A 26276-nucleotide genomic window follows, 5' to 3' on the forward strand; every position below is an offset into this window, starting at 1 on the left:
GAACGGCCCACCATAGCCTTAATAAGCTTTTGTGTTCATTCTCTGAATGGCGTGTGCCCACCCTGAGTCCTAATTTAAAGTCCGTTGTGTACTTTGTGAAAGTCACTTGAGCAACAACCCGCTTAATGTGGGCGTCGCAAACTGACGCCCCCTAACAAACAAAAAAGAACTGTAGGGTTGCGATGGGACTTCCTCTGGATTCAAGAGTGAAGTTAGGATGTTTAATAATAGCATCAAAGCCACAAACCTTTAACCTGTTGCCATATGGAACGGTAAAAAGAAACAACATACCACAGAGTTAGCATACCCCCCCAACTCCCTGTTTTGACAGGACGTTCTGGAATTACAGAAGCCATCCCAGTACGTTTCCGAGCACAATTCAAAGTGTTGGCGCTGACCTTTAAAGCCCTAAATGGCCTCAGCCCAGTATACCTGAAGGAGCGTCTCCACCCCCATCATTCAGCCCGGACAGTGAGGTCCAGAGCCGAGGGCCTTCTGGCGGTTCCCTCATTGCGAGAAGCCAAGTTACAGGGAACCAGGCAGAGGGCCTTCTCAGTGGTGGCGCCCATCCTGTGGAAATCCCTCCCATCAGATATCAAGGAAATAAACAACTACCTGACTTTTAGAAGACATCTGAAAGCAGCCCTGTTTAGGGAAGTTTTTAATGTTTGATCTTTTATCGTCTTTCTAATATTCTGTTGGGAGCCGCCCAGAGTGGTTGGTGAAACCCAGCCAGATGTGCGGGGTATAAATAATAAGTTGTTGTTGTTGTTGTTGTTGTCCTGGTTTCTGATTTGATCCCAGAATGCTCCAGAATGAATCAGCACTTGCAGATGACTCTGGAGCTTGTAATGGTGTCACATGCTCACGTGAGCCAGCTGACTTGAGTGAGAGCGTGGCACTGAAAGACACACTTTTTTGGTGCTGCACTCTCGCGTCCCGATTTTCATCTGTGGAATTTTGGAAGGTATGGATTTGACTCTCTGCTGGGCTGGGCAGCCAGAGAAAAATGTACCTCTAGCCAACTCATGCTGGTAGCTTCGAGAACACTGTCCAACCATCTCATCCCCTTCTCCTTGTGCCCTCCATCTTTCCCAACATCAGGGTCTTTTCCAGGGAGTCTTCTCTTCTCATGAGGTGGCCAAAGTCTTGGAGCCTCAGCTTCACAATCTGTCCTTCCAGTGAGCACTCAGGGCTGATTTCCTTCAGAATGGAGAGGTTTGATCTTCTTGCAGTCCATGGGACTCTCAAGAGTCTCCTCCAGCACCATAATTCAAAAGCATCAATTCTTCGGTGATCGGCCTTATTTATGGTCCTGCTCTCACTTCCATACATCACTACTGGGAAAACCATTCCATTATGGTTATGATTATACACAGCCCATCTGACTGGGTTGCCCCAGGCACTCTAGGTGGCTTCGAACATATGTATATATAAAACACAATAAAACATTAAACATTGGAGGTAGGATGTATATCTGTCATGGATGCTTTATCTAAGATTCCTGCATTGCAGGAGGTTGGACTAGATGACCATTGGGTCCCTTCCATGTCTATGGTTCTATGATTCTATGATTAAAGAACTTCCTTATGCAGGGCTGCCTTCGAGTGTCTTCTAAAGGTTGTGTAGTTACTTATCTCCTTGCCTCAAGGCTCATGTAAGTCCATACCCCCCCCCCCCGACATTCTCCAGTGAAAACAGGGACGTCCTAAGGACATTCTGGGATCAAATCAGAAACTGGGATGGCTTCTGTAAATATGGGACTGTCCCTGGAAAATAGGGGCACTTGGAGGGTCTGGATGTTGAAGCAGCTCACTCTACTAATGGGAGATGTGGCCTGGCATAGCTAGCCCAAACCATGATTTGCAAACCCAGTTCATTCTATGAGTTTTATTCTGGTCCGCTAGCTGATCACAAATTCTCTTCTTTGGCAATCACTCGTAGCCGAGTCAGATTGTCTTCCATAAACACGGTTTTAACAATGAGTCTGTAAGTGACTGTAGAGGCCAATTCTGGATCCACACATCGTTCCACAGTGGGGACATTGGTTTCCGGGCGGGAGGTGATCATGGTGTGGATTTGCCAAACGTGTCTTCCTCCTAGCACGTTTCTCCCTTGTGTCCTGAGTTCGAGTGTCTTCAAAGCTCATGACACCTTTGGTAAACATTGTTCTCCTATTGGAGCACTCACAGCCCAGTTTTCCCCAGTTGTTGGTGTTTATACTACATTTTTAAAAGATTTACCTTGAGAGAGTCTTTAAACCTCTTTTGTTGACCACCAGCATTACGCTTTCCATTGTTAAGTTCGGAATAGAGTAGTTGCTTTGGAAGACGATCATCAGGCATCTGCACAACATGACCAGTCCAACGAAGTTGATGTTGAAGAATCATTGCTTCGACACTGGTGATCTTTGCTTCTTCCAGTACACTGGCATTAGTTCGACCTTCCCAAGTGATGCGTAAAATGGTCAGTCCAAATTATTGTCTATCAGTGCAGACACCCCTCCAAAAGTATCCCTTTTGTCTGAGCTAAGCCATCGCATCTGGTCTCCAAGAAGTGACTCCTCCCAGTGGCGTAGCGTGGGGGATGCAGGGGGGCCGGCCACACCGGGCGCAACATCGGGGGGGGCGCTCGCACTCGCAGCTCTCTGCCCCTACCTGGCTCACTCACTCTCTCTCACTGCAGTGCTGGCTGTGCGAATCCGATCCGAGCCGCCGGGTCGCCGCCCACTGTGGAGGGGAGGGTGCCAGGCATGCGGTGCGGTGCGGAGAGAGAGAGAGGGACTATCTGGGGGAGGGACAGTGCAGTGGGGGGGGTGCAAATTACTTGCCTTGCCCCGGGTTAGGGGGCGCAAATTACTTGCCTTGCCCCAGGTGCTGACAACCCACGCTACGCCACTGACTCCTCCCATTGAGGTCCTGAAGCAGCAATCTTTTATATCAAAGCAAACAAACAAGGCCATTAATTGGCGTTTCATTGCTTGGGGTGTATGATCTGGATACTTTCCCAGATACAGATGGGCGATAAATGAGACTGAAAATATTGAAATATTTGCAATATGGCTTGATGAGCTGTCTTGGTTGTTTTTCCTGCACAATCCGCATATACCAGCTGCTTTTCAGCCTGCCAATTATTGCAATATCCTTTGTGGCTTCGTGTGTTGAACAGTAATACATTACTAGCTCTCTCTCTCTCTCTTTAATTAAAATGAGTGAGCTGCCCAGGCTCCGGAGAATGTTACTTAAGATATTCATTAACTAATCCCCCGTGTTAACATAGGTACTCTTGATAGTTCCTCCAAAAACCTTGGTTCGGATATTCATAGAAGCAGGTATGGGGAGCCTTTTGTCTGAACTACGGCTCCCGTCATTCCTGGCCATTGGCCATACTTGCTAGGGCTGATGGGAATTGTAGTTCAGCAAACACCCGCAGGGCCAAAGGCTCCCCATACCTGGTAGAAGGAAGGAATCCATAGAATCATAGAAGGGACCCCAAGTTTTATCCAGCTCCCTGCAATGCAGGAATATGGAACTGTCCCGAATGGGGATCGAACCTGCAACCTTGGCGTTATCAGCACCACGCTCTAACCAACTGAGTTATCTCCACCATATTGCATATAGTTGCTTCGTGTGTGTGTGTGTGTTTTCTTGCATGAGCAGAATAGCAGCACTCGATGCAACCCATAATCTGGCAACACTGCCTGTTCGTCCTCCCCACTTTTCCTCTTATCAACAAGGGTTATTTTGTGCATTACAGTCTCACCATGCATCATGAAAGTTGCTATTATTGTTGCTCCCTCTATTACTGCTTATTATTATTATTATTATTATTATTATTATTATTCCCTTTCCACTGCCCAAGGCCCTTGGGGACAAGGAGCCACGATCAACGGCTGAAAACTTGCCCTGCACCGTTCCATCTTTTCCTTCCCCAAGCACATTCCCTCTCCCCCGATGTTCCGGCATTTGTTTCCGATTTGCTGTGCTCTCGGTTTCCTTTCCGGATACCGAGGTCCCAAAGAACCAGCCTTACTGCTGATTGTTCTCCCCGCAAGGCTGGCATGCCACAATGCGTTTGTCAGCGGGGCTGGCTCTGGCATGACAACATCAAAACACAAAGGCAAAACTGAATCAGCAGATCAGTCAGCTTTATCACATGCAGCTCGGAGCTTGGCTTCCTCTCCTGGATTGCTTGTTGTTGTTAGGTTTCTTGTTGCTGTTTTTTGTCGTCGGTGGAGAGCAGTCCATGGAACAACACATACTGTCAGAAATTTCTTCCTAATACAGTGGTACCTCAGGTTAAGAACTTAATTTGTTCCAGAGGTCCGTTCTTAACCTGAAACTGTTCTTAACCTGAAGCACCACTTTAGCTAATGGGGCCTCCCGCTGCCACCAGAGCACGATTTCTGTTCTCATCCTGAAGCAAAGTTCTTAACCCTATTTCTGGGTTAGCGGAGTCTGTAACCTGAAGCGTATGTAACCTGAAGCGTATGTAACCTGAGGTACCATTGTAATAATATTAAGGTAAAGGTAAAGGTACCCCTGCCCGTAATAATATTAATGTATTATTATTTATACCCCAGCCACTCTGGGCGGCTCCCAACAGAATATTAAAAACACCACAAAACATCAAACATTAAAAACTTCCCTAAATAGGGCTGCCTTCAGGTGTCTTTTAAAAGTCAGGTAGTTGTTTATTTCCTTGACATCTGATGGGAGGGCATTCCACAGGGCAGGCACCAATACCAAGAAGACCCTCTGCCTGGTTCCCTGTAACCTCACTTCTCGCAGTGAGGGAACTTGCCAGAAGGCCCTTGGAGCTGGACCTCAGTGTCTGGGCTGGATGATGGGGGTGGAGATGCTCCTTCAGGTATACTGGGCTAAGGCAGTTTAGGGCTTTAAAGGTCAGCATCAACACTTTGAATTGTGCTCAGAAATGTACTGGGAGCCAAAGTAGGTCTTTCAGGACTGGTATTATGTGGTCTTGGCGGCCACTCCCAGTCACCAGTCTAGCTGCCGCATTTTGTTGTTGTTTTTTTATAATATTTTTTATTAAGGTTTTTACATAAAAGGAAAAAACAAAGAAGAAATACAAAAATACAAAAGTACAAAAAAAACAAACAAACAAGGACATCAACACAAAAAAAACAACAAATAAAAACAATTCCATTTTCATAATATTCCTTGCGTTTACTTATTTCCCAGACTTCCCCACACCTCCCCTCACTGTATTCCAGTTAATATCGCATTCTGGATTAGTTGTAGTTTCTGGGTCACCTTCAAAGGTAGCCCCATGTACAGCGCATTGCAGTAGTCCAAGCGGGAGATAACTAGAGCATGCACCACTCTGGCAAGACAGTCTGTGGGCAGGTAAGGTCTCGGTCAGTGTACCAGATGGAGCTGATAAACAGCCGCCCTGGACACAGAATTAACTTACGCCTCCATGGACAGCTGTGAGTCCAAAATGAATCCTAGGCTGCACACCTGGTCCTTCAGGGTCACAGTTACCCCATTCAGGACCAGGGAGACCCCCACACCCGCCCATACCCTGTCCCCACAAAACAGTACTTCTGTCTTGTCAGGATTCAACCTCAATCTGTTAGATATGTAATGATGGCTCAGTCTGCCTCCTTGCACCTTTGCTCCTTGCAGACTTTGCCCTTCCTCGGCCCTCTGACTCAGAGACTTCTAGTGCCTCTGATCACCCCTAGCAGCTGTTTAGCAAGGAGTCTCCGTCCCCACCCTCAAACTGGCATTTCAAAGAGTTAGCATTAGCGAAATGTCATGTATCGTGGGGAAAAACAATGGTCTCCTTCTGCAGACCTCCTCCTTTGCGTTCACGTTAAATGGGCCTTTCATTCACGGCCCCGCTTTACGACTCGAACACTCCCAATTTGGCACTTGGCAGTTTCCGAAATAGCATGCCCGTTTCCCTGCATCTGATTGTTACGTCCCAAACCGCCCGCCCCCCCCCCCACTCCCTGTTCCACCACCTCGGCTCACCCCACCACCACCACTTCCCCGTCCCCTGCAGATCAGTGCTTTAAATATCAAATCAGCTGGTGGGTGTATCTAAAATAGGCACACGCCGAGAAAAAGAAAGTTGGGGGTGTTGTTTCTGTGGCTCATGCTAAAGCACGGCTGGAGACTATTTCTTACCAATACATGGCAGGTGCAGAGAGCGCTCAGCCAACCTCAGGGGCTGCATCACAACGGGGGTGTCATGCATTAGTGCAGGGGTGGGTCGCGTGCTGCCCAAGGGCTGTGCATGGGTTAATTTCAAGCAGTTAGGAGGGACAGGAGGAGAGAAGGAAGGGAGGAAGGTGGAAATGTTTTTTTTGGGGGGGAGGAAGCCAAAACTGGTGGAAGGGTGGAAAGATGCGTGGAGGAAAGCCCTCTGAAAGGGACCAGCTCACAGCTCTGGGCAAGAATAATCTGTCCTTTACCCCTGGCATCCCTTGGGTAGAAAAGAAGAGGAGGGGGGGGAAAGAAGAGGCTGGCTGAAAGAGCAGGGTGCCAGGGAAAAATAAAGGTAAAGGGACCCCTGACCATTAGGTCCAGTCGTGGCCGACTCTGGGGTTGTGGCGCTCATCTCGCTTAATTGGCCAAGGGAGCCGGCATACAGCTCCCAGGTCATGTGGCCGGCATGACTAAGCCGCTTCTAGTGAACCAGAGCTGCGCACGGAAACGCTGTTTACCTTCCCACCAGAGCGGTACCTACTTATCTACTTGCACTTTGACGTGCTTTCGAACTGCTAGGTTGGCAGGAGCAGGGACCAAGCAACAGGAGCTCACCCCGTCGCAGGGATTCAAACCGCTGACCTTCTGATCGGCAAGTCCTCGGCTCTGTGGTTTAACCCACAGCGCCACCCGCGTCCCGGCAGGAAAAAATACCAAGCCCTATTTGGTTTTGGATTTTTCCTGACCTACTGTCAGCATGTGTAAACCCTCCAAGTCTCCCTATTTTCCAGGGACAGTTCCCGATTTACAGAAACCGTCTTGGTTTCTGATTTGATCCCAGAATGTCCTGCTTTCTTAGGGCGCCCCTGTTTTCATCAGAGAAATGTTGGAGAGGGGGTTATGGAGTTATCCGACCCCCGAGCCACCTGAAGGCAGCCCTATACAGGGAAGTGGGGTTTTTTTAATGTATTATTATCTTTTTATATATGTTGGAAGCTGCCCAGTGTGGCTGGGGCAACCCAGTCAGATGGGCGGAGAATAATAATAATAATAATAATAATAATAATAATAATAATAATAGAATAAGATGTCCCTGTTTTCATTGGAGAAATGTTGGAGGGCACGCATGCAGCCCCTGACACACTGCCCTCAAGGAAATGTGGCCCTTGGCAGAGAAATCATTCCGGAGAAGAAGACATCACATGGCGCCAGAGGTGTAGTCTAGGGTCGTGGAGGGCCAAAGACCCATTAATTCGTTCCAGAGATCTGTTTGTAACCCAAAACCGTTCTTCACATGAGGCACGCTTTCGCTAATGGCGCCTCCTGCCGCTGCTGCACCACCGGCGCACGACTTCTGCTCGCACCCCGGGGCAAAGTTTGCAACCGGGAGCATCTACTTCCAGGTTAGCGGAGCTCGTAACCTGAAGCATTCATAAGGTACGAGGTTCCACTGTAAAGCTCTACAAATTTGAGCCACCCCCTCCCCCCCAAAAAAAAACTCAACAATTTTGGGAATATGGCAACCCTACTCTAGGATAGCAGGGACCCAATTGCATTCAGGAGAAATTGTGTTGCTAGCTCATTCCAAAATACTAGGGCCTCAATAGGATTGGCTGCTGTATCCAGAACCGGCCCTCTCATTAGACAGAGTGAGGAAATTGCCTCAGGCAGCAGCTACCAGAGGCCAGCAACCCCACCCATTTCCTCCTAAGCCCCTGACCATTCCCTGCTGCTAGAGATTAGCGCAGTGTGTGGCATGTAGCCTGCCATATACCCCTTAAACTAGGCTACCTGCTGACCTCAGGTGCAATGGAGGTATTCCATTGCCCGTGGCAAAGTAGAATTCAGCTGCCAGTCCATTTGGCTTCTGAGCACGGAATGGGGAGGAGCCATCTTGCCCTTTGCCTCAGGCAGCAAAATGTATTGGGCTGGCCCTGGCTCTATCAGCTGGAAAATTATGTTGCTGGAATCTGAATTTCAAGCAGCTGTCGATGCACTGTGTGTACGCTGCCTTGAGAGCAGCTATTTCAAGAGCTGCATTTTTTAACGTTCCATAAACAAAGAAATAAATGGGACCTCCCTGCACGCCGGCTGCTTGTCAAAATAATGGGCATTATTTAGAAGGCAAAGAAGAATCATATGAGGTGAAGAGAAAGGAGCCCTTGACTTGTCTAGAAGCCTCCTACATTTTATGCTCCAAAGGAAACGCTTGCAAAGATATCCCTAGAATACCCAAATGTCAAAAGTCTGTGCAAGAAGTCATTTTGCAACGTATTTCTTCAAAGTAAATCAACGCTGATGTCAATATTTGGTTTTGGCTTGAATAGTTAGCATTGGGTTGGCTTTTGCTCAGCAAGTAAGTTGCGGGTTTGAAAAAAGCCAACATGCTGTATTAATTTACCATTTTTTAAATTTTATTTTGGTCATTGCACAAGGCTCAGCTCATTGGACAGGCTGGCACACAGAAAGTGAAGCGTCGTATTGTTTAGGAGAGAGTAGTCTTCCACAATTCTTCAAAGGAAGGCTCAAGCAGTATGTGGACCGAGAACTCCCAGAAGTGCAAGCTGGATTTAGAAGAGGCAGAGGAACCAGAGACCAAATTGCAAACATGCGCTGGATTATGGAGAAAGCTAGAGAGTTCCAGAAAGACATCTACTTCTGCTTCATTGACTATGCAAAAGCCTTTGACTGTGTCGACCACAGCAAACTATGGCAAGTTCTTAAAGAAATGGGAGTGCCTGATCACCTCATCTGTCTCCTGAGAAATCTCTATGTGGGACAAGAAGCTACAGTTAGAACTGGCTATGGAACAACTGATTGGTTCAAAATTGGGAAAGGAGTACGACAAGGCTGTATTTTGTCTCCCTGCTTATTTAACTTATATGCAGAATTCATCATGCGAAAGGCTGGGCTGGATGAATCCCTAGCCGGAATTAAGATTGCTGGAAGAAATATCAACAACCTCAGATATGCAGATGACACAACCTTGATGGCAGAAAGTGAGGAGGAATTAAAAAACCTTTTATTGAGGGTGAAAGAGGAGAGCACAAAATATGGTCTGAAGCTCAACATCAAAAAAACGAAGATCATGGCCACTGGTCCCATCACCTCCTGGCAAATAGAAGGGGAGGAAATGGAGGCAGTGAGAGATTTTACTTTCTTGGGCTCCATGATCACTGCAGATGGTGGCAGCAGCCACGAAATTAAGAGACGTCTGCTTCTTGGGAGGAAAGCAATGGCAAACCTAGATAGCATTTTAAAAAGTAGAGACATCACCTTGCCAACAAAGGTCCGCATAGTAAAAGCTATGGTTTTCCCAGTAGTGATGTATGGAAGTGAGAGCTGGACCATAAAGAAGGCTGATCGCCGAAGAATTGACGCTTTTGAATTATGGTGCTGGAGGAGACTCTTGAGAGTCCCATGGACTGCAAGAAGATCAAACGCATCTATTCTGAAGGAAATCAGCCCTGAGTGCTCACTGGAAGGACAGATCGTGAAGCTGAGGCTCCAATACTTTGGCCACCTCATGAGAAGAGAAGACTCACTGGAAAAGACCCTGATGCTGGGAAAGATGGAGGGCACAAGGAGAAGAGGACGACAGAGGACAAGATGGTTAGACAGTGTTCTCGAAGCTACAAACATGAATCTGACCAAACTGCGGGTGGCAGTGGAAGACAGAAGTGCCTGGCGTGCTCTGGTCCATGGGGTCACGAAGAGTCGGACACGACTGAACGACTAAACAACAACAACAAGTCTTCCACATGAGCGGAACTGGCAAAGAAGTCTTTGGTAACTCACAGAGAATGTGCCTCTCCTCTTGTGTCAGGGTTCAGCCCTGCCAAGACCTGGAACCTGACGCCTCCTTAAAGGGGGAACTGAAGAAACACACAAGCTCCACTGATCTCCAAATTGCCAGGGACCCCAAAGAGCAGTTGGATCTGACTGTTGCTGATGCAGTCCGGACTGTGGTCCCCATATGAGCTGCCGGCTCAGATCTCAGACCTACGTCATCTCCCTCTGGACCACGGGATCAGAGGGTGGCCAGCCAGGCAGGAGTTTCAGGGCTGCCACTGAAGTGTCCATGATGTGGGAATGTTAAGGATTGTAGGAAAGGATATACAGTGGTACCTCAGGTTACAGAGGCTTCAGGTTACAGATGCTTCAGGTTACAGACTCCGCTAACCCAGAAATAGTACCTCAGGTTAAGAACTTTGCTTCAGGATGAGAACAGAAATCGCACGGCGGCAGTGGGAGGCCCCATTAGCTAAAGTGGTACCTTAGTTTAAGAACAGTTTCAGGTTAAGAACGGACCTCCAGAATGAATTAAGTTCTTAACCCGAGGTATCACTGTATTGAATAAATATTACCCTTTATTCACTCACGCTAGTGAGTGATGTAGCAGAACAAATTCCCCTCAAGATAGCTGGAAGCTAGTTTGCAGATTCTTTTGAATCTCTTAGTTAAGATTATTTCCTGGTGGCCCCTTTGATCCCTCTTAAAAGAATAAAGACACGAGAGGCTTTCTGAGTAAAGTAACAAAAGGTTTACTCACATTTCACGATAAGAGCCCTGAAAGGCAGGCTTTTCTTAGTAGTTACATAACAAACAGTAAAGGTAAAGGGACCCCTGACCATTAGGTTCAGTCATGGCCGACTCTGGGGTTGCGGCGCTCATCTCGCTTTATTGGCCGAGGGAGCTGGCGTACAGCTTCCAGGTCATGTGGCCAGCATGACTAAGCCACTTCTGGAGAACCAGAGCAGTGCACGGAAACGCCGTTTATCTTCCCACCAGAGCGGTACTATTTATCTACTTGCACTTTGATGTGCTTTCGAACTGCTAGGTGGGTAGGAGCAGGGACAGAGCAACAGGAACTCACCCTGTCATGGGGATTTGAACCACCAACCTTCTGATCGGCAACCCCAAGAGGCTCTGTGGTTTAGACCACAGTGCCACCCACACCCCATAGTAAACATAATAAACAGAGTGTGAGTTAATCCCATATGGAGACTGAACTCATGTGCGGCTGGCTGAGGGCCAGCAGACAGCAAAATTACATTAGATAACAAAATGGCTGCAGAAGAGCAGCATGGCAGCAAGAGAGCAGCAACAATAGAAAGACAAAACTAAACTAGACAAGAGACTGAGAAAATGGCTACGTGACTCGGCATCCCAGGTCACATGCAGGGGCAGAATGCTGCAGACCAGTGGGAAAGGAAATTACGTTGACTGGATGTCCCGCTGGCTGTGCCCACTCTAGGAAAATAAGGAATGTTGCATTTGACTGTACCAATGGATTACATACCACACATGAAACTACTCCAGAGAAGGGGAAGAGCATGGAAGCACCTCTCTGGATCAGAGCCTGGCTGAGTGCCGGAAATGAGGGGAACCTCCAACTTTTATAGACGTTCCGAATCTGAGATGCTTTGTTACTGAAGCAACAACCCTATCTCCAGTTTTCCTGAATGGGGGGCATGGACACCACGACTCGCAAAGGCAAAATCAACGAAGCCATCCAAATTTGCATGATTATGTGGGCTGAAGAACTGCAGTTCCCTGGGGCTGGATTTTTTTAATCTTTGCTAGAAACCTATTAGTCTTGCAAACGTGGGAAGGAGAGGGGGGGGGGTTGCACAGCTCAGGTGACTAGAGGAGGGAAAAGACAAAGATGAAGAGGTATATTGCAGTTCACCTTGTGTGATACCAAACATTAAGTACCCCGTTTTTCAAGACAGATCTATACCCAGTTCTTCAACAGGGCAAACGTAGCAAAGGGTTGGGGCACAGCACATTTGCATGTCAAGTATTTAGCCATGCCAGTTAAAGAAATCAACCCCTTTTTCACCTTCATTTGCAAATAAAATATTTTCATGGATTAGAGGGGCTATCTACGGGAGGAAGCCACAGCAGGACTTGATATAGTTTCATGCAGAAATTCCCTGAATCTCAGGGTCGTGGGTTCGAGACTCACATTGGTCATAAGATACCTGCATTGCAGGGGGTTGGACCAGATGATGATGATGATGATGATGATGATGATGATAATTTATTTATTTATACCCCGCCCATCTGGCTGGGTTTCCACTCTGGACGGCTCCCAACAGAATATTAAAAACACTACAAAACATCAAACATTAAAAACTTCCCTAAACAGGGCTGCCTTCAGATGTCTTCTAAAAGTCAGGTAGTTGTTCTTCTCTTTGACATCTGCTGGGAGGGCGTTCCACAGGGCAGGCGCCACTACTGAGAAGGCCCTCTGCCTAGTTCCCTGTAACTTGGCTTCTCACAGTGAGGGAACCGCCAGAAGGCCCTTGGCGCTGGACCTCAGTGTCCACGAAGAATGATGGGGGTGGCAGTGGCGTAGCGTGGGGGGTGCAGGGGGGGGGCCAGCCGCACCGGGCGCAACATCGGGGGGGGGGCTCGCACTCGCAGCTCTCTGCCCCTACCTGGCTCACTCACTCTCTCTCACTGCAGTGCTGGCTGTGCGAATCCGATCCGAGCCACCGGGTCGCCGCCCACTGTGGAGGGGGGGTGCCAGGCGTGCGGTGCGGAGAGAGAGCGAGGGACTATCTGGGGGAGGGACAGTGCAGCAGGGGGGGTGCAAATTACTTGCCTTGCCCCGGGTGCTGACAACCCACGCTACGCCACTGGGGGGTGGAGATGCTCCTTCAGATATACTGGCCGAGGCCGCTTAGGGCTTTAAAGGTCAGCACCAACACTTTGAATTGTGCTCAGAAACGTACTGGGAGCCAATGTAGGTCTTTCAAGATGACCCTTGGGGTTGCTTCCAACTCTACAATTATTCTATGATCTGCAGTTAAAGGGGACTGGACAGCAGGTAGTGGGAGAGACCTCTACCTGAGTGTTTCCCTCAGTCAGAGTTGACAACCCTGGGTTTAAAAAAACCAATGGCTTGGTATAAGGCAGGCTCCTTTGTTTCCCTGGGAGAGGAATATGGAGAGCAAAGCAATAAGGTCTCCAGTGTATAGCTGATTAATTGATTAATCAATTAAACACAGGAAACTGCATCGCACTGAATTAGACCATTACTCCATCTAGTTTTACATTGTGAACACTTGACTGGCACATGCTCTCCAGGGTTTCAGGCAGAGAGAGGACATCTGCAGCCGGACCTGGAGATGCCGGGGTTTGAATCGGAGGCTTTCTGCATTCTCCCACAGAGCTGCAGTTCTTCTTGTAGCTGATGTTCAAGATTCGCTGGATTTTCAAGCAGAATTAAAGCCTATGCATGAAAAATGGGATGGGAGGCAAATTTCGTTCACTTTGCCTATTAATCTGAACCTACGTAATTCACATTTTCTCAAACCATAGGTGGAACACAGGGGTATTTTGTTTTTTTGCAAATTCACACGTCTCTGAATTTCACAATGCAGTTCACCAACCATAATAATATGTACAAAAATGCATATATTGGTGGAAATAACATCCAAAAATGCATTATATTAAGGGAAATTGCTTGTAAATTGTGGCGGCGTGGCGGCAGTGGGAGGCCCCATTAGCTAAAGTAGTACCTCAGGTTAAGAACAGTTTCAGGTTAAGAACGGACCTCCGGAATGAATTAAGTTCTTAACCAGAGGTACCACTGTATAGCATTTAAATGCTGGTGGATTTTCAAGGCAACTTAAAATAACTAAATCACAAACTGTTACAGAAACATGGCGAACTGAATTTAAGGCTGGTAAAAATGAGAAACAGAGAGAAATTGAACCAGACAGATTCATCCATCTCTAGATGGAAGAAAAGTGCAATTACCCAAAACAGGTTTCATCTCGTCATGGCAACAGGGGAACGTCCTGCTGGGCTATTGATTGCTTGACCTGCATGAAATGAAATGGATGGTCCCAGCTGGGTCCAAATGAGCAAGTGAATTACAGTCCCTTCTCATCAGCCTAAGATTGACATTAATGAATATGACCACCTAGTGCTAATTTCTTCTGTCTTCTACTCTCAGAGTGAAGATGTGCAATAGGGTCAAACGGACATTTCAAGAAGAACTGTCCCCCAAATATATCTCAATATCTCCCACAAGCTGCTTGCCTTTTTTATTTCCATTGCATAGGACCAACCAAGAGCCCTCTAGGAGTCTGATAAGCACTCATTTTCTGAGTACATCAGGAACAGGAACTCTGGATATTGTTGGACTACAACTCCCATCAGTGTCATAGCAGGGGTGCTGCAATCTCCTGGGTGACATGGACCCCGTTATGGAGTTGAATGTAGATGTGTACTCTGTCTGTTCACCTCCGCCCCGGCCCCAGGTGCTGGCAACCCACGCTATGCCACTGAGTCTCCCATCAGCCAGCATAGCCAGTGGACAAGAATGGTGGGGAGCTGTAGTCCAGCAACATCTGAACGACCACAGGTTCCCCAACACTCTCTGGATGATAACCTTGGTTGAAAAACAGATGTATGCATGTGTGCTAGCTTTTAGTGAAGGTGCACATTGAAGCCAAGGTCTATTTTGGCCCAAGGAGGGAGGGATGGCAAAAAAAGTAATTAAAATAAGTAAAACAACAAAAACAAATCTATTAAAATACGTAGAATAAAAGCAGCAAATCACTATTAAAGCTCTTTCCTTAAAAACAAACGAAAAGTTCCCAAAGTCCTGTTGGAATAAAACAGTCTTAATCCACCAGTGGAAGGACAGCAAGGAGGGAGACAGTCTAGCTTCTTTAGAGAGGGAGTTCTAAATTCTGGGGCAGCCACCAAGAAGGCCCTCTCCTGTGTCCCTACCAAGGGTACCTGTGAGGGTGCTGGAACTGAGAGAAGAGCCTCCCTTCAAGATCTCAGATCCCAGGCAGGTTCATATGAGAGAATATGGTCCTTCAGGCAACCTGGGCCTAGAATTTAATACATCCTCTCTCACACACACAAGAAACCCCGTTGGTGGATGCAAACGCTTGCAAAATGTGTTTCTATAACTGCACACAGCAGCTTTGCTTCAAAATTCTGCCCCAGACAAAGTGCTTTGAGAGTTACTACCTGAAGCTTATGTGAGAAGGCAAATAGAGGTTTGAAAAGCAAGCATCAAAGTGAGTATCTTCTGTTACCACTCAACACAAAATTTATATGCAAATGCATGCATGCAGTCAAATACATTAGGTGTGCAGTGAATCATTTCTAGCCCACCTCACTCTAAGGGCAAGTTACAACACAGAAATAAAATGTGCAATGAAATCACTCCCTGTCCTAATTTTAGTTACTCTGAAATTAGCTCTGCTCATTTCACTGGAAGCTACTACCATGAAAGTTCCTGAGAACTATGTTTTTTTGCACAGATGATAGAGCCAGAATCTGTGGACTCCAACTCCCATCAGCTCCAGCCAGCATGGCCAATGCTTAGGGATGATGGGAGTTGTAGTCCAACAACATCTGGAGGGCAGTAGATTCCCCACATCTGGACTAAAATCAGTGACAGTCACCAAGTAACCTGCGGGATCAACAGCTGAATATTGGGAAGAAGCACAGATAAGGAGAGCTCCTCAGGTCACGTGCAGCGTCATAAGCTGAGAATTTGGTAGAATGCTAAGAGGTTAGAGGAGATAGATTTGTTCCCCTCTGCAGGCTCTGCATTTTGGCCAGGAGCCTGATTGCCTACCTGCCGTACACCTGATGTCCTATATGAAGTCAGGTGTAAGACAGGTAAAGACACGACTAGAATGAAGTGGTTTTTGCAGGCACCACTGACCTGCTGACCCGTCCTGTATACATTGCGACCATCAGCTGATTGTTGGGGCTTGCAACGTGTGATAAGCTGATATTCAGGACTCCTAACTGTTCAAAAGTCAGTGGGTGGGTGTGCATGACTAGAGAGATTTCACAGACACTAAGAACACATGGTTTGAGTGACTAATCTCTGAAATATTTTGAACGTGGCCACCCATGACTTATCTGCAGTATTGCACAACTGAAATAGTTGAACCTCCTAAAGTCTTTTCCATTGGTCGACGCTATTTCTTGTTTCCTAGAAAACATTAATGAGAGCCTTTGGCTTCCCTAAATTGCCAAAGTACACTCCAGAGTTACTTAGAAAAATAATTAGGAACTATGTTGTTTCCTAAGAACTTCTGAAGACGGTTGCTAGATTTGACCAAATGCCTGTCTAGTCTAGAATCCTGGTTTTCACACCAGCTGGCCAGATGTCTATGGGATGTCTCAAAGCTCTCTTATACTGTTGTTCCCCAGCATAAGGTATTTAGTGTCCCGTCTGAAAATCCTCTATATCTGTGTATGTACTCCCATATATTCTGCAACCAGTGGGGAGCAACAAGCCATGTCTATCTGGTCATTTCTTGTGAAAGACTGGGTTTTCCCCAAACCAGCTTCAATCCAAAATAAGGAATAGAACACCCTAGCTGTGTTTAAGTTGGAAATGTGCAAACAGCCTGTGTGTGATGTAGTTGTTGGGGAAATATAGTAGCGGACAACTCTGCAGGTTGAACTAGTGAAAGGACACGGGTGGCGCTGTGGTCTAAACCACTGAGCCTCTTGGGCTTGCCAATCGGAAGATCGGCTGTTCAAATCCCTGCAACAGGGTGAGCTCTGTCCCAGCTCCTGACACCTAGCAGTTTGAAAGCACGCCAGTGCAAGTAGACAAATAGGTACCACTGTGGCAGGAAGGTAAATGGCGTTTCCATGCACTCTGGTTTCCATCACGGTGTTCCGTTGCACCAGAAGCAGTTTAGTCCTTCTGGCCGCATGACCTGGAAAGCTGTATGTGGACAAACGCTGGCTCCCTCGGCCTGAAAGCGAGATGAGCGCTGCAACCCCATAGTCACCTTTGACTGGACTTAACTGTCCGGGGTCCTTTGCCTTTTACCTTTACTTAGGTTGGGCTAGTATTGTAAGTCAGAGCATCAGGATAATTTTTCCAGAAGATTTAAATAGAATCTAGGTGAGAGGATTTTAAGCTTCTTGACTTACTGGTCCCCAACAGCACAAAAGAGCCTGCGGGACTTGCAACTTCATGAAACTCTTAATCTTAGGATTGTGGGTTCTAGCCCAACGGTGCGCAAAAAAGATTCCTGCATTTCAGAGGGTTGGACTAGCTGACTGTTGTGGTCCCTTGCAACTTCTCAGCTCTATGACTCTGTGTATTGTATGTCTTTCAGGTATATAGGAACCATATACCTTTCAGGTATATGGGAACCAAAGATTGGCATGAACGTCAAGTGTGTTCCATGCACAGTCTTCCTCCTGCAGCTTCATCCTGTGCACTTAGCACCACCCACAGAATTTTAGCTGAAACTCTGCTCTCCCACCTCCCGCAGCTGACTTTTATGTCCAGTATCAGAATCCCACCCTTCCAGAAGTCAGGGAGGAAATACAGGTGTTTTTGGGTCCTAGCTTCCTCCCTATTTTCTAACTTCCACAAGGTGGATTCTTCTTGCTGTCTCTCTCTCTCTCTTTCTGTCCATCAGCTTTATATCCCACATTTCTTCCAAGGAGCTCAAGGTACCAAACATGGTTCTCTTCCTCTCCATTTTATCCACACAACAACAACCCTGTGAGGTAGGTTAAGCTGAGAGGCTATCACTGGCTCAAGGTCATGGCTGTGCAGGGATTTGAACTCTGGTCTCCCAGGTCCTAAGGGACGTGGGTGGCGCTGTGGGTTAAACCACAAAGCCTAGGACTTGCCAATCAGAAGGTCGGCGGTTTGAATCCCTGTGATGGGGTGAGCTCCCGTTGCTCAGACCCTGCTCCTGCCAACCTAGCAGTTCGAAAGCACGTCAAAGTGCAAGTAGATAAATAGGTACCACTCCGGCGGGAAGGGAAACGGCGTTTCCGTGTGCTGCTCTGGATTGCCAGAAGCGGCTTAGTCATGCTGGCCACATGACCCGGAAGCTGTACGCCAGCTCCCTTGGCCAGTAAAGCGAGATGAGCGCCGCAACCCCAGAGTCAGCCATGACTGGACCTAATGGTCAGGGGTCCCTTTACCTTTACCTTTACCTTTACCTTTACTCCCAGGTCCTAGCCTAGCTCTCTCCCCAATATGCCACACAGGTTCTTCTGAACTAGTCGCTAGAAGAACCAGTAAGAAGCAGTGCCTTGCGGAAGTACTTAATGTGGATAACTGAAATGGAAGCTTCCACACACCCCTCTATTTTCTTTAAGTTGCAAAAATACGGTGGACAGAATGCAAAGCCCCATTCCTTTGCGTGTTGACTATTTATTGAGCTCCTTTTACAGCCGTGTGTTTCTGCCGGCTGCTGCTGGCACTTACAATGCGTGGAAAACCTCTCTTCAGTTATCACACTTGATTCCCACCCTATGTTTAGGTCCATTTAAACCAATGGGGGAAATGAAATGAGATCGAAATCTTTACTGCTCTGCTCAGGGAGGCCAAGAAACAATGATATATATTTGCATTCATGTGTGCGAGACCTATCAGGCACATCTGAAGCTTGCATCTGAAATACAGAATGCTAACAAAGGCTCAGCCTGCATCGTATTTAGCAGGCATTGTTGCGCTGAGTTCTTGCAACTCGGAGGAAGCTGTGGTGAGAGGGCAGTAGTGATTTCTGTAGCATCTAACTGGTTCAAAAATAAATGTGTCACTTTCTGTTTTTTTGATGGAAAGTTAATAAATGATGTCAGCACTACCCCACAGCAGGTTTCAGAGCTTGTCCTGGTGACTGTGTCGCATTTTGCATTTTAAAAGTTCAAAGGACTTGGCGTGCATTTATATCAATAGCTCTCTTTCATTCCTTATGATATAACCCCGCAAGGTAAAGGTAAAGGGACCCCTGACCATTAGGTCCAGTTGTGGCTGACTCTGGGGTTGCTGTCCTCATCTTGCTTTATTGGCCGAGGGAGCCAGCATATAGCTTCCGGGTCATGTGGCCAGCATGACTAAGCCGCTTCTGGCAAACCAGAGCAGCGCATGGAAACGCCATTCACCTTCCCGCGGTACCTATTTATCTACTTGCACTTTGAGGTCCTTTCGAACTGCTAGGTTGGCAGGAGCTGGGACCGAACAACAGGAGCTCACCCTGTCACGGGGATTCGAACCGCTAACCTTCTGATCGGCAAGTCCTAGGCTCTGTGGTTTAACCCACAGCGCCACCCGCATAACCCAGCAAGGTAGGGCAGTATTATCACCACTGGATTGAAGACTGGGAGAAGATAGGGTGGGATTCTGGCCACATCCGCATCAGAGTTGGCCCTTCCATAAGGCAGAGTAAGGCAGCTGCCTCAGGCGGCACATTCTTAGGGGCAGGCAATGGCTAGAAATGTGTGCTATGCACTCTGCCCTGCAGCCCCTAAGCTAGCTTGCTGCACCTGGGTGCAGTGGAGAACTCTGTTCCACCACAAGCATGGAAGCATGATTGAACTACCAGTCTAGCCAGATTTTGTGCAGAAAACAGGCTTGTCCTTTGCCTCAGGCACCAAATTGGCTCAGGACACTCCTGATCAACCCTCGTAAGTACTCTGATACCACTTTAACAGTCTTGGCTTCCCCCAGAGAATCCTGGGAACTGTAGTTTGTTAAGCATGATGACCTCACAGCCCCAGGAGACTCCATGGTTGTTAAAGTGGAATAAGAGTGCCTTAAGTTTATGGTGTGGCTGCAACCTGAGAGAGAACGGCTTATGATGGGATGATGGGAACTTATTTATTACATTTATAACCCACCTTTTGCCTCCGAGGAGCTGAAGGTGACATACATACTTCTCCTCCTCATTTTATGCACACAGCAACCTTATGATGTAGGTTGGGCAGAGTGAGGATTTGAATCCTCTTCTAGTAAATGAAATTCTTCTAGGAAACCCTTTTTTTTGTACGTGGTCTTGAGAAATGTATGAAATTTTTTTTGCAGGCAATGTCCCCTACTAGAATGCATTTTTGTAGGTTTTGTTGTTGTTTAGTTTAGTCGTTTACTCGTGCCCGACTCTTCGTGACCCCATGGACCAGAGCACGTCAGGCCCTCCTGTCTTCCACTCCTCCCACAGTTTGGTCAAACTCATGTTCGTAGCTTCGAGAACACTGTCCAGCCATCTCGTCCTCTGTTGTCCCCTTCTCCTTGTGCCTTCCATCTTTCCCAACATTAAGGTCTTTTCCAGGGAGACTTCTCTTCTCATGAGGTGGCCCAAGTATTGGAGCCTCAGCTTCATGATCTGTCCTTCCATTGAGCACTCAGGGCTGATTTCCTTCAGAATGGATAGGTTTTATCTTCTTGCAGTCCATGGGACTCTCAAGAGTCTCCTCCAGCACCCTAATTCAAAAGCATCAATTCTTCGGTGATCAGCCTTCTTTATGGTCCCACTCTCACTTCCATACATCGCTACTGGGAAAACCATAGCATCCTATTCCTTCCATCTCTACCTGTGGCCCTCCTGATGTTGCTGGACTCCAACTCCCATCAGCCAGATCCTGCAGAGCCAGTGTGGTCATGGATGATGGCAGCTGGACTCCAACTGCATTTGGAGGGCAGCAGTTTTGCCATCCCTATATTAGAGGGGAGTGACGCTGCCTTGGTTTTATGTGAGAAAGTCAAGGTACAAACTAGTAAACATATCGCAGGATATATGCTGTGTGTTCCCAAAGGCAAAGGACAGGAGCAGGTTGAAACAGGAAGAACAGAAGGGAAAGAAGCCTTGGGAACTAGACTGTTCACAACCACACTGTGCATTGAAAGTACATTGGGGGAAGCCATGTGCATTCAGCACATGGTATATATGCAGCCAGAATCCTGAGTTAGGTAGGGCACTGAGAATTTTAGGTTAAACTACACTTCCCATGATTCTTTGGAGGAAGTCACGTACTCTAAATTGGTTTTAAATGTATGGTGTGAATGTGAAACTCTCAATATTTAAGGAATTCCAAACCCATTTTTAGCAAACCCATGGGCCCAGCCCACCAAACACTGCTGCTATGTGCTCTCGCGTCATGACTTGTGCTTTGACATCTGCTAAACATCTGTGCTGCTTGCAATGCGAACGTCATACTCCGTGACACTGTGCTGGCAAAACGATGACTATGATCCATCCCTAAATATTTACTTGCCGAAGTGGAAATGTTTAGGATTGGACCAGGAAAGAGGTTGGAAGACATTTCTTAGGGTGCAAAGGGAACTGCCCTTGTATTGAGTTCAGCACTGTCTACACAAAGTGGCCATGGCTCTCCAGGCAGGGCCGGCCCACCTGTGAGACAAGGTTGGGCAACAGCCTTGGGGACATCAGATCCGGCCTCTGAGGAAGACGTTGCCTGCTGCAGCTACTTCTGTGGTGGCAGCAACAGCTGCAGCCAGGTCTGCCTCTTCCTTGGCAGCCCCATTCCATGTGGCCTCTTAGCGAATAGGAAGTGCTGCTGGTCTCCTTTCACTCTTGTTCCTGTTGTAGCTCTTATCTTTCTTTGCTCCTGATCTTCACTCACCCCTTCTTCCCTGATCGGTGGGAGGAGCTATTGTGTGGTTTGCTTCAGATGTCAAAAAGTATTGGGCCAGTTCTGTCTCCAGGATTTCAGACAGCAATCTTCTTCTCCATGCTTACAAGGATATGCAAGGGACCTTCTTCATGAAACGCAGGTTCTCTGCCACTGAACAAGGCAAATAAGGATAGCTGGTGAGCCTTGTTGTTGTTGTTTAGTCGTGTCCGACTCTTCGTTACCCCATGGACCAGAGCATGCCAGGCACTCCTGTCTTCCACTGCCTCCCGCAGTTTGGTCAAACTCATGCTGGTAGCTTCAAGAACACTGTCCAACCACTTCGTCCTCTGTCGTTCCCTTCTCCTTGTGCCCTCCATCTTTCCCAACACCAGGGTCTTTTCCAGGGAGTCTTCTCTTCTCATGAGGTGGCCAAAGTACTGGAGCCTCAGCTTCACGATCTGTCCTTCCAGTGAGCACTCAGGGCTGATTTCCTTAAGAATGGATCGGTTTGATCTTCTTGCAGTCCATGAGAAGAGAAGACTCCCTGGAAAAGACCCTGATGTTGGGAAAGATGGAGGGCACAAGGAGAAGGGGACACAGAGGACGACATGGTTGGACAGTGTTCTTGAAGCTACCAGCATGAGTCTGACCAAACTGCGGGAGGCAGTGGAAGACAGGAGTGCCTGGCGTGCTCTGGTCCATGGGGTCAAGAAGAGTCAGACACGACTAAATGACTAAACAACAAAAAATCTGCCTCTTACGGAGCAGAAATGTACTGGGGTTTCCTCCCTCCTTGGTTTATTCAGTCTGGAACAGGTGAGGCATACAGAAATTGCACATAACAAAAGGCAATATTTAACTGGCCCGTTGAAGAAGAAGAAAAACACCTGAGGCCTTTTAAGGATGTACTGTGGGTGGAAGGACTGAAGGATAAAGGCACCCCTATCCCATTTCCATTCTGCCACTGCATTATCTCCTAAGGTAAATCTGTGAATTGACTGTGAAGAAGGGAATGGGGAAAAGGAGAAAGCCTCTTTAGCAGGGGCAACTTATAATGCTATAAAATGGCAGGCAGGCAAAGGGTTAAATACCCTTCCCCTCCTCTGCCGCTTCTAGTTGCCTCCTCCTGGTGCTGTTTTTCCTGTTTCAAAGGGTCATGAGGCGACTGTTGCACATGCTTGCATACATGATATGCTCTGACCCTAACGTACCGTGAACAGGGAACAAAAGGCAAAACTGGGTGTTGCAGATTTATTAATTATTTCCTCCTCGTGTTATTTGTTTGCGGCATTTGTACCCCACCCTTTCACCAAAAAAAAAAACCAAAGGCAAGGCTCTCAGGGCAGCTTACGAAGATCACCTGCAAGGCAGGCCCTGTCCTTAGGATTCACAATCTGGAAAAGGCATGACATGGGGGGGGGGCAGAAAGGGTGGGAGGAGAACAAGGTCAGTCACAAATCCTTAAAGTTACAGGGGTACGTTGGGTTACAGACGCTTCAGGTTACAGATGCTCCAGGTTACAGACACTTCAGGTTACAGACTCCGCTAACCCAGAAATATTACCTTGGGTTAAGAACTTTGCTTCAGGATGAGAACAGAAATCACACAGCAGCGGCGCAGCGGCAGCTGGAGGCCCCAATAGCTAAAGTGGTACCTCAGGTTAAGAACAGTTTCAGGTTAAGAACAGACCTCCAGAACGAATTAAGTTCTTAACCCGAGGTACCACTGTACAATCAATATTGATGGTGGTTTTGGATGTCCTGCCCTCCAGAAGAGCAGTCTCTCCCCTGAAATACTCTCCCATCCCTGAGATCAGATCCAGGAGCACAGCTGATGACAACATCCAGGGCTGGAGAACAGGGCAGTTCTATTTGCAGTGGAGTTCTGTTCCTCATGCAGCTTCCTTCCTTCCTATATAGCATTTGCTGCTGAAAACGGCAGTGTCTAGTTTCCCCTGCTCTACTCTCTGCAGCGAATCATGAAACTTGCAACATACCGTGAAACTGGCCAGGTGATATGATATCATCACCTCGCCTTACTAGCAGCAGCCAGTGACGTGGACGGGAGTGCAGAGAAACTCGCAGTGCGGTGATGTCACTTTCCAGAAGGTGACTTACACTAGATGCTATGTGGGATCAGCGAAATGGAATAGGGAGGAGAGATCGTGGTTTCTGCAGAAGCCACGTGTCTGCTGCAACACCTGCATGTCTCCCGCTAGGGATGGGTGACTCTGTCGATTTTAGTTTCTCATTTTCCCAATCTGAAATTCTCAGTTACCCATGTTTTCACATCTGTCTGCTTTAAAAGAATGAAAAGAGGCCATCACAAAAATACACTAGTATTTTAGTGTGACTTTCTCTGAACACACAAGTTTGAATGCAATTTTGCCCCATCAACACAATTTTGTAGATCAGCGTTCCCCAATACAAAATGTTGCATCCCTTAATATGTGCATTGTTCTGCACACTTTAGGATATGCTTTCTGCACACGTTGCAAAATTTGGAGAATTGTGAACTTTTAAAGTTTAAGTTTGCATATTGTTTCGAAAGGGCAAATTAGGTAGAGGGGAACCTTTAAATGTAAACTGACTTGGGTTTTTCACCTTCCCTTTCCGCCTACTGCCTGTGAATCAGCCTAGATCCAGTATGGGGAACCTGTGGGGTGTCTGATGTTGTTAGACTCTTGCTCCCATCAATCCCAGCCAGGATGGTCCTGCTGTTGTGCAGGAATGTCTGGAGGGCATGCAAGGCTGTGATGCTGGAGCCATAAATGCACGTCTTGGCACCTCATCGGGCAACCGGTGGACACTTCCTTCTTTTCAAACTGGTGCACCAGCAACATTGCACCTAATGACATCCTCAGATTTTCTCAGGTTGGATTGCACAGGCTTGGGGGCACCATAAAAAGCTTCCCAGTCAGCACTTCCCCACAGCAAAGAGCTACTGCAGCCGAGGCTTATCTTGGCTTGATTTTCTTTTTACCCAGATCCTTTAAATCCTTGTTGTTCGGCTTAGCGAGGCTGGGTGCCTTCAGACCCCGCCCCCCAACAATAAGGGATTGGAACAAATCTGCAAAGCAAATGTGGGTCAACCTGCTTAAAAAAAAAGTCTGGTGTGACAAAGGAAAAGGAAACCTCTTGGCATTTCATGATATGCCAGTGGTTGCTTTGACATTGGACCGATATGGCTGTTACACACACGAAAAGTGTGTACACGCACACACTGTGAGTGCTGGCGTTTCTTCTCTGCTTTCTCTTTTAAAAATATTCAATCAAGATTAAGGCAAGTAATCAGCACTTTCACAAAGGCTACCTTCTCTGGTAGCAGCAAAACAAGTCACAAGGAGATACTTCAAACAGCAACAGCAAGTTCTTACCTCCTCTTTCTGACTTCTGACCCTTAAGGGGGATTCCAGGCCTTGTTTCACCTCAGATGTTTCCTCCCCTCCCATTTAAGTACCTGCATATTTAAAGGATATGCATTTAAGCATGCACCTAACGTGTGGACAGGGGTCAGGTGCACGTAGTCATCTGCTCCCAGACGACACTGGAATTCCCTCCATGGAGATGTCAAACTGGCTCCCTCCTTGTTGTCCCTCCGTTGGCAGGTGAATACCTTCTTGTCCCAACAAGGCTTTGGTGGAACTGGGTGCTTTTAATAAAAGGGTTGGTGCCATGCTGTTTTCAATGATTATATGTACGGTTTTAACAGTTTATCTGTTTCATAGATTTATATAGCAATAGATTTTATACACGTGCCCATTCAGCCGCTCCCATGGGTGGAACTGGGACTCCCGCAGGTGCCGAGCATTTGCAAGAACTCAACCGTTTAGCGTGGAAGCAGCTACACTTTGGAACTCCCTGCCTGTTGAGGTCCGTCAGGCTCCTTCACTTCAGTTTTCGGCACCTGTGAAAAACATCCCCGTTTTTAGGCGAGCGTCCCCAGGCACTTAGAAAGCTGGGGTTAACTTTAATCTGCTTTAGTGGTTGTTGTTTTTTAAGTGTGTTTTTAAAGTACGGTTGTGAATGTTTCTCGATGTCATCGCCTTATCCTTTTGTAAACGGCTTGGAGGCAATTTTTTAATTTTTTTTTTTAAAAACACACCAATCAGGCAGTGTATAATTTGATAAAATATAGAGAAAGAGTTTCGACTCCATCAAAGTTTAATTGCTTTTTCCCTATGTTTTTAGCAATTTTCATTTTTATCCGTAAGCCGCTTTGATCCCCTGTCAGGGTAGAAAGTCGGGCTAAATAAATAACTTTATTATTATTATTATTATTATTAGAGGCTGCCTGCGTGTCTCTGCATGGAACATTAGCCTCCGCCGCAAGCTGCCTCAGCTGCGCGCGCTCACCCCACGGAAAGGCGCGCGCGTGCATGCGCGCGAAAGAGAGAGAGAGAGGAGAGCCATTGCGTACGCCTAGGCGCGTGCGCAGGGCTACTTCCTTGTTTTCCTCACGTGACAAGCCTCCTCTTGAGAGAGAGAGAGAGAGAGAGAGAGAGAGAGAGAGTGAGAGAGAGGCGGGTGGTTGGTGGTAGGCGGAGCAAGCGCGGGAGGCGAGAGGCGGGAGAAGGGGGGGGAGCAGCGTAAAGGGCGATTGGTCCGTTCGACGTGTGATTGAAAAGCGGGCTGCGGTGGGTCGGACCGGTCGGGCGAGCGGCGCGTGCCTCTTTTCCCCCTCCCTCCCTCCCTCTCACACACTCACAAC

The 26276-nt window shown here is 47.4% G+C and overlaps 1 protein-coding gene and 1 long non-coding RNA gene across 5 annotated transcripts in view; one reads left to right on the plus strand and one right to left on the minus strand.

Annotated features, from left to right (window-relative positions):
• The window catches only part of LOC310682270, a 106390-nt gene that overhangs the window by 48382 nt on the left and 31732 nt on the right, over positions 1 to 26276 (minus strand). The gene's annotated exons all lie outside the window — the stretch shown is intronic.
• Positions 1 to 26276, plus strand: part of ASAP1 (ArfGAP with SH3 domain, ankyrin repeat and PH domain 1) — a 133750-nt gene that overhangs the window by 26232 nt on the left and 81242 nt on the right. The gene's annotated exons all lie outside the window — the stretch shown is intronic.

This window comes from Podarcis tiliguerta (assembly GCF_965153285.1).
Source record: "Podarcis tiliguerta genome assembly, chromosome: 7".
Classification (NCBI taxonomy): domain Eukaryota; kingdom Metazoa; phylum Chordata; class Lepidosauria; order Squamata; family Lacertidae; genus Podarcis; species Podarcis tiliguerta.